The 14,501-nt window shown below is 43.8% G+C and overlaps 1 long non-coding RNA gene across 1 annotated transcript; it reads left to right on the top strand.

The window, feature by feature from the left end:
• The first annotated feature begins 12,362 nt into the window (after positions 1-12,362).
• Positions 12,363-14,299, top strand: LOC115545434 (uncharacterized). Its single transcript, XR_003977089.1, has 3 exons — positions 12,363-12,432; positions 12,892-12,951; positions 14,206-14,299. It is a non-coding gene; the product is annotated as an uncharacterized LOC115545434 (long non-coding RNA).
• Positions 14,300-14,501: the final 202 nt, after the last annotated feature.

A 14,501-nucleotide genomic window follows, 5' to 3' on the forward strand; every position in this document is an offset into this window, starting at 1 on the left:
TTATGAAGTTGCAATCTAGTGGACACAAGAAGGATCTCTGGAAATATAATAGTTAATCATCTAAAAACAAATTTATACTTCCTTGTTTAATGTACAGATTGAATGGGTCACTTTAATCATTATCAGAAAAATAGCCCAACATGAGATTTTCTTCAGGAGCCGCCAAATGCTTGCCATTGTCCGTGGTGAATTTTAATACAATATATACTTTTTCAGTGTACAAAATGCGTTGTGTGAAACGGGACAGCAAATCTATTGAAATTTATAAATATATTAATTGTAATTCTATCCTGATGGCATAATAAACATAGGTTAAGTTCCTACTAGGTTTCATAGCAATGTCTAAGGCTAATTCAAATGTGTAACCATCTCTTTTAAACAATTGCAGTCTTCCGTCACAGTTCTCAGCTCAAGGCAAGGTAAGGAGCCGCCCTAAAGAAAGTATTGCCCAGGGCTCCCTACTGCCTATAGAGCCAAAACGTATTAGTATTGACAAAGTGCATTATTAACAGTATTAAGAGCTGCATCAATAGTATGAACACTGAACACTTTGTTTACAGTAACAGAACAGTAGTATCAGTAGAGTTAATCATCTAAAAACAAATTTATATTTCCTTGTTTAATGTACAGATTGAATGGGTCACTTTAATCATTATCAGAAAAATAGCCCAACATGAGATCTTCTTCAGGAGCCGCCACTGGCTGAATATGCAATTGTGTGAACCCGCAAAACCAATTAAATTCAAGATCCATTCCGATGGGCTTATTCTGCCCTCTGGTGGTGTGAATTTGCCTTCACAGCCCAGCGAGAAAATGCTTGCCATTGTCCGTGGTGAATTTTAATACAATATATACTTTTTCAGTGTACAAAATGCGTTGTGTGAAACGGGACAGCAAATCTATTGAAATTTATAAATATATTAATTGTAATTCTATCCTGATGGCATAATAAACATAGGTTAAGTTCCTACTAGGTTTCATAGCAATGTCTAAGGCTAATTCAAATGTGTAACCATCTCTTTTAAACAATTGCAGTCTTCCGTCACAGTTCTCAGCTCAAGGCAAGGTAAGGAGCCGCCCTAAAGAAAGTCTTGCCCAGGGCTCCCTACTGCCTATAGAGCCAAAACGTATTAGTATTGACAAAGTGCATTATTAACAGTATTAAGAGCTGCATCAATAGTATGAACACTGAACACTTTGTTTACAGTAACAGAACAGTAGTATCAGTAGAGTTAATCATCTAAAAACAAATTTATATTTCCTTGTTTAATGTACAGATTGAATGGGTCACTTTAATCATTATCAGAAAAATAGCCCAACATGAGATCTTCTTCAGGAGCCGCCACTGGCTGAATATGCAATCGTGTGAACCCGCAAAACCAATTAAATTCAAGATCCATTCCGATGGGCTTATTCTGCCCTCTGGTGGGGTGAATTTGCCTTCACAGCCCAGCGAGAAAATGCTTGCCATTGTCCGTGGTGAATTTTAATACAATATATACTTTTTCAGTGTACAAAATGTGTTGTGTGAAACGGGACAGCAAATCTATTGAAATTTATAAATATATTAATTGTAATTCTATCCTGATGGCATAATATACATAGGTTAAGTTCCTACTAGGTTTCATAGCAATGTCTAAGGCTAATTCAAATGTGTAACCATCTCTTTTAAACAATTGCAGTCTTCCGTCACAGTTCTCAGCTCAAGGCAAGGTAAGGAGCCGCCCTAAAGAAAGTCTTGCCCAGGGCCCCCTACTGCCCATAGAGCTAAAACGTATTAGTATTGACAAAGTGCATTATTAACAGTATTAAGAGCAGCATCAATAGTATGAACACTGAACACTTTGTTTACAGTAACAGAACAGTATTATCAGTGTTCAAGTGGAAATCCTGAAGATTTATTTATTTCACAACATTCATAGTACTGCAAAACCAATGGTTTTGATTTTCATCAGTGGGCCACACTCTCAAGCAGCACTTTTGTGATACCTTATTCAGCGATAGATTGTCAAGATTGCCAACACAAAGTTGTTATGTGTAACACACTTACTGAACTACATCATACATTGACCATGATTGGTCATCAGAGATTAAGGACACTGTGGCAGTGTGTGTGGATGTTCTATTACATGTGCTACGCCGTCTAGGCTTCGCCTTATGGGCTTGTCCCGTGCGTGTGCTCGCGCGCACTGAAAATTTCCACTATGCACCAATCAACGTGGGCAACGCCCACATTTCCCACAGCACCGTGTATGTAAGGCAGCGCATACCGCCGCTCATCGTCCCTTCCTTTCAGCATTGTACTGATCAACAGCAGTTAATAGAATGACTTCTCTTCAAGAACGTTGTGGCAGCGGCGTGGGCGAGGCGACAGACCAACGGCCCAATTCATAGCCATTGAAGAGCGCTTCCTTGAGCGCTGGGCCCTTTTCAGGGCCTCAATGTTCTTCCTGTCCCGCTTCTCTGGGAGATCATGGGCGAGGCGGTGGCCATCAAGGGCAACCCAATGCCAGCCCCCCTGTCGGATAACACGCAGGGCGAGTGCTTTCGCACCCTGTCATCCTCCCGGCGTGCTACTCGATGTCCCCTGTTCCCAACCGTTCAGCATTTCTGCTGCGGGTGGGGACCCTTCGACACGGAAGGCCCCGGTGAAGGCCTTCACTGACTTCACAGACGTGGAGGGGTGAGCTGATACTCAGGCGAGGGGGATCCCTCGCCTGGAGCCTCCCCTGGCAGCGCTTCTCGGTCTAACGAGAAGCCGCTGCCCCCCGACCGCCTCCAGAAGCAGATTGTCGGCCTGACCGACAGAGTGTTCGTCTGTGCCTCGCAATCGGCGGCGGCGGTCAACAACATCGCCCTGCTCTCCTCTGCCCTGGTCTCTTTGTCGGCGGGCAGGGAGGCTTACGGCCCGGAGGAACCCGCAAGACGGCTTGCAGTTTCCCGCTTCTCCAGTGCCATCCTCCACCTATGACAGCCGATAGCCATTTCGGCCTGACGGCATCTGTCCACCATGATTCAGCGGGCCATTTGGCGCTCCCACACTGCGGTGCCGGAGCGAGAGCGGGCCAGCCTCGTCCAGGGCCCATTAGCTCAGTACGCGCTATTTGGGCCCCCGGTTCTCGGAGGTGCTCGCGCACCAGCAGTCTGTCCCGGGAGAATCATTCCCGGTTCGGGGCGATTCTCAGGGGCTCCTCCCACCAGCAGGCCGGGAGGAAGCGGGGTCGAGTGCGCTCCCAACGCTCCAGGGGGCCCGCCCCCAACGCCAACCCCGATGCCGCAGCCGCCGCAGCACCAGCAGGGGGGGGAGCCACCAGTACTGCAAGCTGGCTCCCAGTTCTTCTTTACCTTTCAAAAAAGATACAAAAGACTGTTCGGCCGAACGGCAGTACATACTTCCGAAAGAGCGATATTCCTACGCTTGTTGTGCATTCATCTAGGCTCCCTCCTTCCCCCCTCTCAGTCTGGTAGCTGTAGGGTGGCGGCCGGACGGCGTGTTTACATAAGCTTCAAATAAGCGGCGTCCCTTTGAGCTTCGTGGGCGGGCTGGAGACTCGTTACACGGGCCCGTAGATACGGACGCATGTACCAGTCTCCTAGCTCCCCACATCATCCCCGCTACCTCCCTCCGACAGTCTGTGGAAGGTGGGAAGACGGGTCTGCGCGCTGGGGTTACAGCCAGCGGACAACGCGGCGATCCTAGCGTGGCGGCTAGACAACTCGTTGCTCGTTCATCGGGCACGAGCGCGGCGTCTAGACAGCTCGCTGTGTGTGCAGCGACCGACTCTGTAACGTCTACCACGCTCGCCGTGCCCCCTCCCTTTCATGGGACGCCCCCCTTTCATGGGACGTTCACAGACCGTGTGGAGGCGGTAGGGGCCGAGGAATACGGGTTATTCATTGCCAGCGTTCCTCAGCTGTCAGCTTGCCCTCTCTCCGACCCCGCCCTCTCTCCGACCCCGCTATGCGTGTTGTCAAGAGCGGTGCGTTCTACCATCGTGGTTGGACAACAGGTTAAGATGGGGCCATCCCATACAGTTCAAGCGCCGTCCCCCACCCTTTATGGGGTTGGTGGAGACCAGGCTACGGGATCCGGCGGCAAGCACGGCTCTGGCAGCAGAGGTGGCCCGTCTCTTGGAGAAGGGGTCCATCACTACCGTTCCCCCCTACGAGTCACATCTAGGGTTTTACTCCCGCTACTTCCTGGTTTCCAAGAAGTCAGGGGAGAAGAGACCCATTCTGGATCATTGCGTGTTCAACACATTTTTTGCCGCGAGGAAATTCAGAATGCTCACGATCAGAGTGTGAGAGAGGGCGCCTGGCTCACATCCCTGGATCTCAAGGATGCTTACTTCCACGTCCCTGTTCGGCAGGCGCACCGGAAGTTTCTCCGCTTTGCCTTCATGGGGGTGGTGTACGAGTACCAGTGCCTGCCACAGCAAAGCCTAGACGGCGTAGCCTACATGACATAGAAAGATAGTTATGAAATTATAACTCTAGTTCTATGATTGTAGGCGTAGCCGTCTAGTTTCCCACCTGCTGTACCCTCCAAATGCTGAAAGAATAGCGTGGAGGATGAGCGGCGGTTTGCGCTGCCTTATATACACGGTGCCGTGGGAAATGTGGGCGGTGGCCACGTTGATTGGTGCATAGTTGAAATTTTCAGTGTGCGCAAACACGCGCACGGGACAAGGCCATAAGGCGAAGCCTCTACGGCAACGCCTACAGTCATAGAACTAGAGTTATAATGTCTATCGATGGCTGGTTTGAGCAGCCTCAGCTGGCGGAGTCTGATTGGACTCTGGTGCTGGGGGAGGCTGCACACCTGTTGCACATTGAGTAATCAGTGAGCACAGGTTAGACCAGCCGTCTGCACTCGGCAGCGGAGCACTCTTGCCGTGTTCATTATCACACTGGTGCCATAAACCATATTTGCTACAGGCCGTATGAACAGAGCAGGATCAACAGTATTAGGAGAGAATGGTAGTAACAGAGCAGTATCAACAGTATTAACAGAGATTAGCATCAACAGTATTAACAGGTAATAGTAATAATAGAGCAGTATTAAGAGAGATTAGCATCAACAGAATTAACAGGGAACAGTATTAACAGAGCAGTATCAACAGTATTAACAGAGCAGTATCAACAGTATTAACAGAGCAGTATAACGGAGCATTATTAACAGAGATTAGTATAAACTGTATTAACAGTCGGGATGGGCATGATTAATCGACGATCGACTAATTGATCGTTAAGAATTTCGTCTTACGTAAATTTTTCATCTATTAAACTAATGCAGTGTGCAATTAAACATTTTACCACACGGGGGCAATATTTAAATTTGCGGCTCCTCCCCCGCAATAAACATCCCGCTTTGAACGGTGAACGCCTAGCAGCTATAAAAAGCTATAAAAACGATAAAAACTAAAAAATGACAACTAATGCAGGTGGAAAATGCGCCGACTTTGGCTCAGCCTGGCTCCGCCCTCTTCCACTACGTAGCTAAGATGGCTGCCGTTGAGCACGAAAAGTGTACATCGCCACACACTTCCCGATTGGACCATTTTCAGTACACTTATTTTCGCCTGATCTGAATCGGAACGCCCTACGTACTCAAACTTAGACTAGTAAGTACGGATAGTATGGATATTGGAACACGGCGATGTAATCATGAAGCGGACGAGGCCACGGCGAAGTCTGGTGTGGGACCATTATGATTTAAAAAATGACTTATTGGGGAGCCCTAATAGCCCTACCACTCAAGGCGAGGTTAGCATCGAAGCAGAAATAAAGAACTTTCTGAGCCCCTGGATTGTGGAAAGTTGTTCCCCCGCCTTGCCAAGTTAGCACGGAGGGATTTGTGCATCACGGCAACGTCGGTCCCCTCAGAGCGGGTGTTTATTGGCGGCTGGACTGACGGTCACCAGGCTGCGGTCGCGTCTGACCCCAGAGCATGTCACATTCTCATCTTTCTGAACAAAAATCCGTAGACTGGTTGGTTAAGTTATAACATGATTGTTTTTTTGATATTATTATTGTTATTATTTTGGGAAGTAACTAGGGTTGTGTTTATTTTTAGTTATGGTTATGAGCACCGGCTTCGAGCTGCATGCTCCGTTGCTTAGAGCAGAGTAGCGCATATCTATTGAACGGATCTGGTTTAACTGAGTCGTTCATCTAATAATAACGATCCCAATGAGGAAAACACGCTGCATTTGTATTTATTTAATTTTGATTTTTTTTTTATTTTTATGTAAAATATTAACGATTAATCGACTAATTGTTCGTTAATTCTCCCGACGATCGACTATGACAACTTAATCGAATGCCCATCCCTAATTAACAGAACAGTATTAACAGAGCAGTATTAACAGTATTAACAGAGCAGTATCAACAGTATTAACAGTGATTAGTATCCACAGTATTAACAGTGATTAGTATCGACAGTATTAACAGAGCAGTATTAACAGTACTAACAGAGCAGTATTACCAGTTGTGCCGACTGCCGACCCTGTGGCTCGAGGAGACTGGGGGCGGGTCCCCTGCTCATGTGTTGGAGGTCGTGGGAGGAGCCAGTGGCTCATTACGGAGAGGTGGAAGCACCTGTGTCATGTGTTCTCAGAAGCTGCCATTTTGAATGACGCAGTCTTCAAGCCCTCGACCCCAGTGCACTCGCTTTCCGTTGTGCAGGCTGCTCAACTTCCCGTTTTCTGTTCCATTACCCTGTTTTGTCGACTCTACACCACTACATAACATATATCCATCATCCACTTACTGTGTTACTGATGCTGCTGATCTACACATGTCATTACTTCAATTTTGTGGTTGTCCTTAATTAAATTACTTAAAGGGGTAGTTCGGAATTTTGGACATAGGGCCTGATTCCCAAGTGAGCTTTGGTATTCTTTATCACTGGAGACAGTTTTCAACACATTTCATTCAGTCCTTCTAGTTGCAGAGTTCGCTCGTGCTAGGCTAGCGCACGTCAACGGGCAATGCTATTAAAAACAGTGTTACCCACTCCACAGTACACCCGAGGTAAATCAATTATAACGACAGACTATACATTTAAATGTCTGTTTATAGAATAATGTTAGAAATAAAACCAACCTTGCATTGCATTGCATTTTGAGGGAATTGCTGGGTCTCAGCAGCAGTGTTATATTCCTGGTAGTAGTCTACGGCAGTGGCGGATTGATACCTAGGTTACCGGCTCTAGTTTTTTTACCTGCCGCTGTCATTGCTACAAACGCAGAGTACAGTGAACGAAGGAATTCTATTAGCGTATTCAATTAACAAGATATGGCCACGTTTGGAGGACTTAGCGATGCATCTGCTTTTGAAGACGATTATGAGGAATTTGTTGTATCTAACGAACCGTACATGTACTAGCCGGTGTTTTGATGTCCAAGCCAGCAGCACCAAGCCACAGTTGAGTCCTTTCTGGATCTCGCACTGGAAATTGGTGGAAACTTTGTGGTGCCCATCTGTAGCGTTTATTTCTGCAATTTCTAAAAGCACACTGAACCACCATGTTGCCTAGTCCTTCAATTGCGCTTCCGTCCCACATTTCTCTGTTTACGTTCTTCTGTCGTGATTCGGTTACAAAACTAACCGGCACATAGTAAAATTCCGCTTCTGCTGAGAAAGTAGTCCCTCGATTATTCATGCGATGCAAGGTTAGTTTTATTTCTAACATTATTCTATCAACACAGACATTTAAATCTATAATGTGGAGTGGGTAAGACTGTTTTTAATAGCAGGCTAGCATTGCCCGTTGCCGTGCGCTAGCCTAGCACAAGCGAACTCTGCAACTAGAAGGACTGAATGAAATGTGTTGGAAACTGTCTCCAGTGATAAAGAATACTGTTACGTATTTTAAGAATCTAAGCTACCCACACATAGACCCAATGAAGCACGACCAAACATATAAGCCGTAAATACTATACATAGCCACTAGGGGAGCAAGACCTTATTGGAGGCTGCTCCAGCCACAGATAGCAGATACGAAGAAGCCGAAGCCAGTACGGCACCCCGGCCACGCCCACTAGGCCACGCCCACTTGACGGTCTCTACCTGAGGACAAGGGGGTGGAGTTGGCCAGAGTTTTTCAGCGACACCCGCGAAGGGTCACGGGCCTCTGCCCGTGGCCCATAGTAGCCAGAGTTATTATCTCTCACACGTGTTCTACCAATTCTTAGAATTCCCTCCGTATAGCTTCACTTACCATGCCGAAACATGCCGACGACTTTATAATAAATAAAGTGAGTTAAAGTAAAGCAACCCGGGATTGGACAACTTTCTTCGAGAATATGCAATAGATGGTGACCCTGACGTTTGGAAGAAAGTCCCGTCCCGGCGCGACGCTAAAACAACTTCAACAGGCCCGCACGTCTGAGGTAAGTAGAACTGTTTGTCTTAAAGATTTAATCTGAAATAGGATTGGTTATAAGAACATTTAGGTGTAAGTTTGTTTTAGCCACCGTCCGGTCGTGCTGCATAACAACACGTGTAGATCAACGGTTGCAAGGAACACTGAAGGCCCAACCTCCCCCTTTCTTTACACTTGAATTGTTTTTAGAACTCGTCGTTAACGATCATTCTTGGTACTGGTTGAGAGGTGAAGCCCTCCACTATCGGTCTCTGTATAGATCGGGCAAAAATAGTATATTAACGAGAGTTATCTTTCACTTCTCCGCTGAGGCCGGCACGATCTGTGTTCCTAAGCAGTAGCACCATAGCGGACGTTCGGAGTGCATACTATCTTATCTGCCGATCCGCTAAATGCCACCCTAGACTGCATGTTTCATTTTACATTCAAGTCTGTTGGTATTTTGTTATTAAAGACGATGAATTATTAAAGGTAAAAGACCCTCCAGGCCCCCTACACACGTGTAACCCCCCCCCCCCCACCCTTTGTCCCAGTCTTCCAGGTCCGGTAGTCAGACCCCCCCCCCCCCCCCACCCTTTGTCCCAAGTCCGATCGTCAGATCCCCCCCTCCCCACCCTTTGTCCCTGCAAACTTTCTCTTCCCCTACCCTTCCTCATTCATATTGCTTAGAGAAGGCAACTCGCCTCTCTATTGTTAGTTAAATTGAAATTCTTGTCTTATTGTTCTTCCTTCCCCTTGCCCCCTCAAACCCTCAAACCCTCACACCTAGCCATGTGTTGGAACCAGGATGTAAATTTAGCCTTTGCAACCTGTGTTTGTGTGCATTGATCTTAATATTCTCTCTCTCTCTCTTCAGGAAATAGCAGTATATGCAGTAACGAAAGCCTAACACTCAGACATTATGTTTTTCAGGTTGCTAAGCCCTTCTGTCTGTTTTCATGCGTTTTGTGTATCAAAACAGGAGTGCAATAGACACGGGTTGTGTCATGCACAATGATATTAGAGAACCAGGATGGTTCAAATAGACACAGGGTTCAACTGCTAAAATAATATGTTTAATTAATAAATGATGCACATGGTTTTAACCGGTGCACAAGGCGGGAGTTAGCTCAACTGCTGTAGTTCAATTACAATAACATTTGTTTCAACCGATAACTTCTGAATTTTTCTTTTAGGTTCAGTTTTTGTTTTGTTTATAGAATATCACCATATATTTAATACCAAGATGTGCATAATTGTTGTAAGTTTGGATGACTCTTTATTCTACCTAGTTTAGACGGTTTTGATTGACCTAGCTCAAGATTCACCAGGTGTCAGACGTAGGATTGTGACACTTCCTGGGAGCCCCCGAGCCACACGTCGACTGCACCAGGTGTCAAGACGTAGGATTGTTGCACTCCTTGAGGAGCCTCCGAGCCACGCGTTAATCGACTAATCGTTCCTGCAGAGTTCTGAGGTGGTAACGGTGGAGCTCAATGAGAGGCTCCGGGAGAGTACAATCGCGGGCTCACACGGGGAGTGGTGGCGGTGGGGCTCATGGGGAGGCCCCGGGAGAGTTGTCATTCGCGGGCTCACACGGGGAGAAATCGGGTGGGTCAGTAAGTCAGAAGGTTGAATTAATGTATCGATTTGATGTTGACCAACAAAAAACTAGATAATTATAATAATAAATACTGTTCATGTAATGGTATAGTTAGGTCTGGGACCTGCGTAGCTAAAAAAACTGTTTTGGAAATAGTAATGAACGTGTCCGGGACATGTATAGCTATAAAATAAGTAAAGATAAAACTGGGTTTTACTTTACTTCACTTTGCTAAGACATATTCACGTTCGATGTGGTATGCAGAAAGTGGCGCAATAGGATGTTGTGCAGAGAATAAGGCGTATTCACGTTTGATGTGGTATGCGATGTACATAGGAGTGAATCAAAGTGTAGACAACATCAAATGCAAGCAATAGGTAGAATAAATGAAGATTAGGTCATCCAATATACATAGTTAGTGTAGGACAATCGGGTAGTATGATGAAGGTAACTGTTATTATGAGATACGGTTAACACAGAAGTGATATTGAACATGCAGATTTTAACATTGTTATTTCCCTTTTACATATTTTTGGTTATAGCAACTTGGATACACTACGGTGTTGTTAGCTTTGGTTGTCATTCAATGCACATGGCTGAAGCAATGCGCAAGGAGGGATGTAGTGTGAAATTAAACCAAAGTAGATACTGTAAAACAATTAAAATTAGAATTCATGGAAATATGTTTTTGAACAACTAACTGCTGTACATGAGTTTGTATTTCTGCAATAGAAGCAAAAAGTTCCAGAACCAGATGCAGACACACCCGGAGCCTACAAACTACCACCGCCGAGCAAGGACTAACAGTCACATGAGGAGATCAAATAACAGCAGGATTTGAATCGCTCCGGATGGGTTGGTGGCCAGGGCGCTGGCCACCTGTTGCTGACACGACGACGACGGAGAACCTGTTTGGAGGCTCCCATGATGTAGGAGTAACCTCTCTGAGTTGTGCCCTTGACAAGGAGGGACGAGTCTTGGGTTCATGAACTAAAGGCCCGACGGCGACAGAATCCATGCCCAAACCACCCACATGCAACAGCGAACCAATGCACGAAGATCACCTGAACCACCCGAATCCATGCTAGGCTATCAATAATCTTGAATTTTTTAAAATTGTATTATGACTACCAATTTTTAGTTTACTTTTGCACATGATGAAAATTGTATGACCTTGTAGCACATGACCAAAAGTATTAGCTCAGGATTTCTATGAATAGTTTTGTTTGTGTGCTGTTTGGCCATGTTCATTGTTGTATTGTTAAATAATGACCTGTATTTCTAATGAGACCCACAATGTGAATACCGTTTCAGTGTTATGGGGACGCGTAGTGGTTTTTCTCTATTCGATAGAGTTGTTTCCACTCCGGTTGATGGTGTTGATGATTGATCCTAATTTGACTATGTTTTCGGTGTGGTAAATGGTGTTTTTGATTTAAAATATTATTGTATGGTCATCTAAGATGACCAAGGAGGGATTGTTACGTATTTTAAGAATCTAAGCTACCCACACATAGACCCAATGAAGCACGACCAAACATATAAGCCGTAAATACTATACATAGCCACTAGGGGAGCAAGACCTTATTGAAAAGCGGCTCCACCACAGAAGGCATCACCTGAAGAAGCCGAAGCCACCACGCCCACTAGGCCACGCCCATTTGACGGTCCCTTACCTGTGCACACTACCAGAAGGGGCCAGAGATTTTCAGCGACACCCGCGAGGGGACATGGGCCTTTGCCCATGTCCCGTAGTAGCCAGAGTTATTATCTCTCACTCGTGTTAGATACAATTCCCTCCGTATAGCTTCAGTTACCATCCCGAAACATGCCGACGACTTTATAATAAATGAAGTGAGTTAAAGCAACCCGGGATTGGACAACTTTCTTCGAGAATATGCAATAATACCAATGCTCAGTTGGGAATCAGGCCCTATGTCCAAAATTCCGAACTACCCCTTTAAGTTTGTTACGGCCTAGAGCCTGGTCTAAACCAGTATTAACAGAGAACAGTATCAACAGTGTTAACAGAGAACAGTGTCAACAGAGAACCACATGAACAGTATTTACATCGATAACAAAATTAATAGAGGTTAGTATCCACAGTATTACCAGGGAACAGTATGAACAGCTTTAATAGTGTTTACATTAGTATTAATGGAAAACGGAATTAGCTGCATTAACAGTGTTAATATTATGAATGGTATTACCAGATCAGTGCTAACAGAGAACTGAAACAATAGTGTTGACAGTGTTGAATATTGGTTGATTATGGTTTGGTTTAACTTTAATCACTAACTTTATCTTCTTCCTGTATGTTGGCTCAGCTCTATTAACATAAAGGTATGTCTGTGCTCATGCAAATTTTAACAAGTTACTCATTCACTCATGCCTGGACAGAAAGATTAAACAACATTGTTTCTCCTCAGGAACTCCTAATGAAGTCCTTCACCTCTATCACGTAAGTCAACTTTACGTCTGACTGCTAGAACCAAGGAACATAATTCCTGATTACATGTATTGATATATATTATTTTAAGTTTTATTCAAGCAATAACGGTTTTAGTTTGACCTTGGGCAGACAAAAATGTTTTATCTTTTTTTTTCCTATTTATATCTGTATCTCAACCTCTCAAGGGTTGAACATGTCCAATTAAATCACATGAGCAGGGATATTATCATTGTTTTTCTTTGAATATCGGTATTATGTGCTTGAAAATTAGTTGAATTAGTCATGGTAGTGATAGATTTACTGGTATTTTGAAATAGACACTTCTATAGCAGTTTACAGTATCTCACTATAATTAGTGCAGTACTGAATACCTTAAGTTTAGTACGATATTCAGTGTGGTACTGATGTTAATGTCCTCTATAGTTTTAATGATGAAATTAAGAGATTTTTGTATTTCTCCTGATGAAGTTCTGGAGGAGAACATGACTGGATCCTGGAGACTATTCCTGCTCTGTTGTCTCCTGCAAGGTAAACATCTCAACCCTCTATGTTGAAACCTGGAGTGGGTACTATACCTGTAGCACTGAAGTACTCTCTGTAGTACTCTCTCTAATACCTTTAATACTCGGTTAATACCTATAGTACTATGTTAATATTGGCAGCACTCTCTATAGTCCTCTGTTAATACCTGTAGTATTCACTGTAATGTGAGCAAAATAAACACCTGAACACGACCTAATTTACCTAATAACACATTACATAATTACATAATTTACATAATTTTACGACACACACAAACACACGCGCCTGCACGCTCCGTGTGCAGGGACACAGCCACAGAAAATGTTTGAGCTAAACACCCTCAAAATTGATCTTACATTTATGTAGAACTTCAACTTGGAATATTCTTACAAGAACTTAAAAAACATCAACCGGAAAACTATGTTCAGCCAACGGCAGCTCCACTAATACATCATGAATCAAATCTCCACTGGTGGTTTGAGTGACGGTCTGATAGCCCCCCCTCACCCCTAATTAGGGGTCCAAGCCAACAGGTTGGATCCCTATTGTTTTTGTAGCGATTTATCTTATTATTATTATACTTCCTACCGTGAAAGTGGGACCACAGCCCAAACCGTAAATGGTGCAGACACGCCAATTGCATGACTACATCCAGGTCCGTGAGGACTACGCAGATGACAAAATCTGGTACCTACACCGTTATGAAACTAAAACTGTGATTCTGAAGAAAAATGACTCCCATGTTAAAAAAAATAGATAGTATTTTAAAAGTAGAACTAGATCTTAAAAAGTAAAAAATATATACTTTTTTTTTAAAAGAAGCGCGATCCCAAGCTATTCTGAATATTGTATAGTTTGAATGGAGTGTCTAGGTGAAAAATTTAGGAAGGAGATTAGTCCCAAAGGTTGAAGAGAATAAGAAAGAAAGAAAGAAAGAAAGAAAGAAAGAAAGAAAGAAAGAAAGAAAGAAAGAAAGAAAGAAAGAAAGAAAGAAAGAAAGAAAGAATACAACTTATGAAGAACACTAGTTGAGCGCTGCATGCAGCACTCACCTAATAATAATAATAATAATGATAATAATAGTTATTAATAATACTATCTAATAACTTAGTAAATAATGTTACTTACTAATAATAATTAATTGATAAGGATAAATTGTCTTTGTGTTTTTTGTCAGGAAATTCAATGTTAAATTAAAATATTTTGTCAAAGTTTGTGCATTGATTGAGTCTTTGGTTTTATCAACCCCTTGTTTTAAAGGTGATGGATGCAGCTCTGCAGGATTTGAGGCCATAATGCCAGATAGAGTGACGACATTCAGTGGATCCTGTGTTACCGTTCCTTGTTCCTTCACCGTGCCGGACGAGTATAAAGCCAATCTACATCCTGGATGTATACCAATATGGATACCAGATAAAATCAGTACTACTACAACATTCAAGGGAAATCTAACAGCGTACAACTGTACTACAACATTCAATAACGTACTTGAAGACGATGTTCAATATGAGTTTAGAATTGACTGTGGAAAGCCATTAAAATATACTTTTTATGAA

The sequence above is a fragment of the Gadus morhua genome, chromosome 6, assembly GCF_902167405.1.
Source record: "Gadus morhua chromosome 6, gadMor3.0, whole genome shotgun sequence".
Lineage (NCBI taxonomy): Eukaryota > Metazoa > Chordata > Actinopteri > Gadiformes > Gadidae > Gadus > Gadus morhua.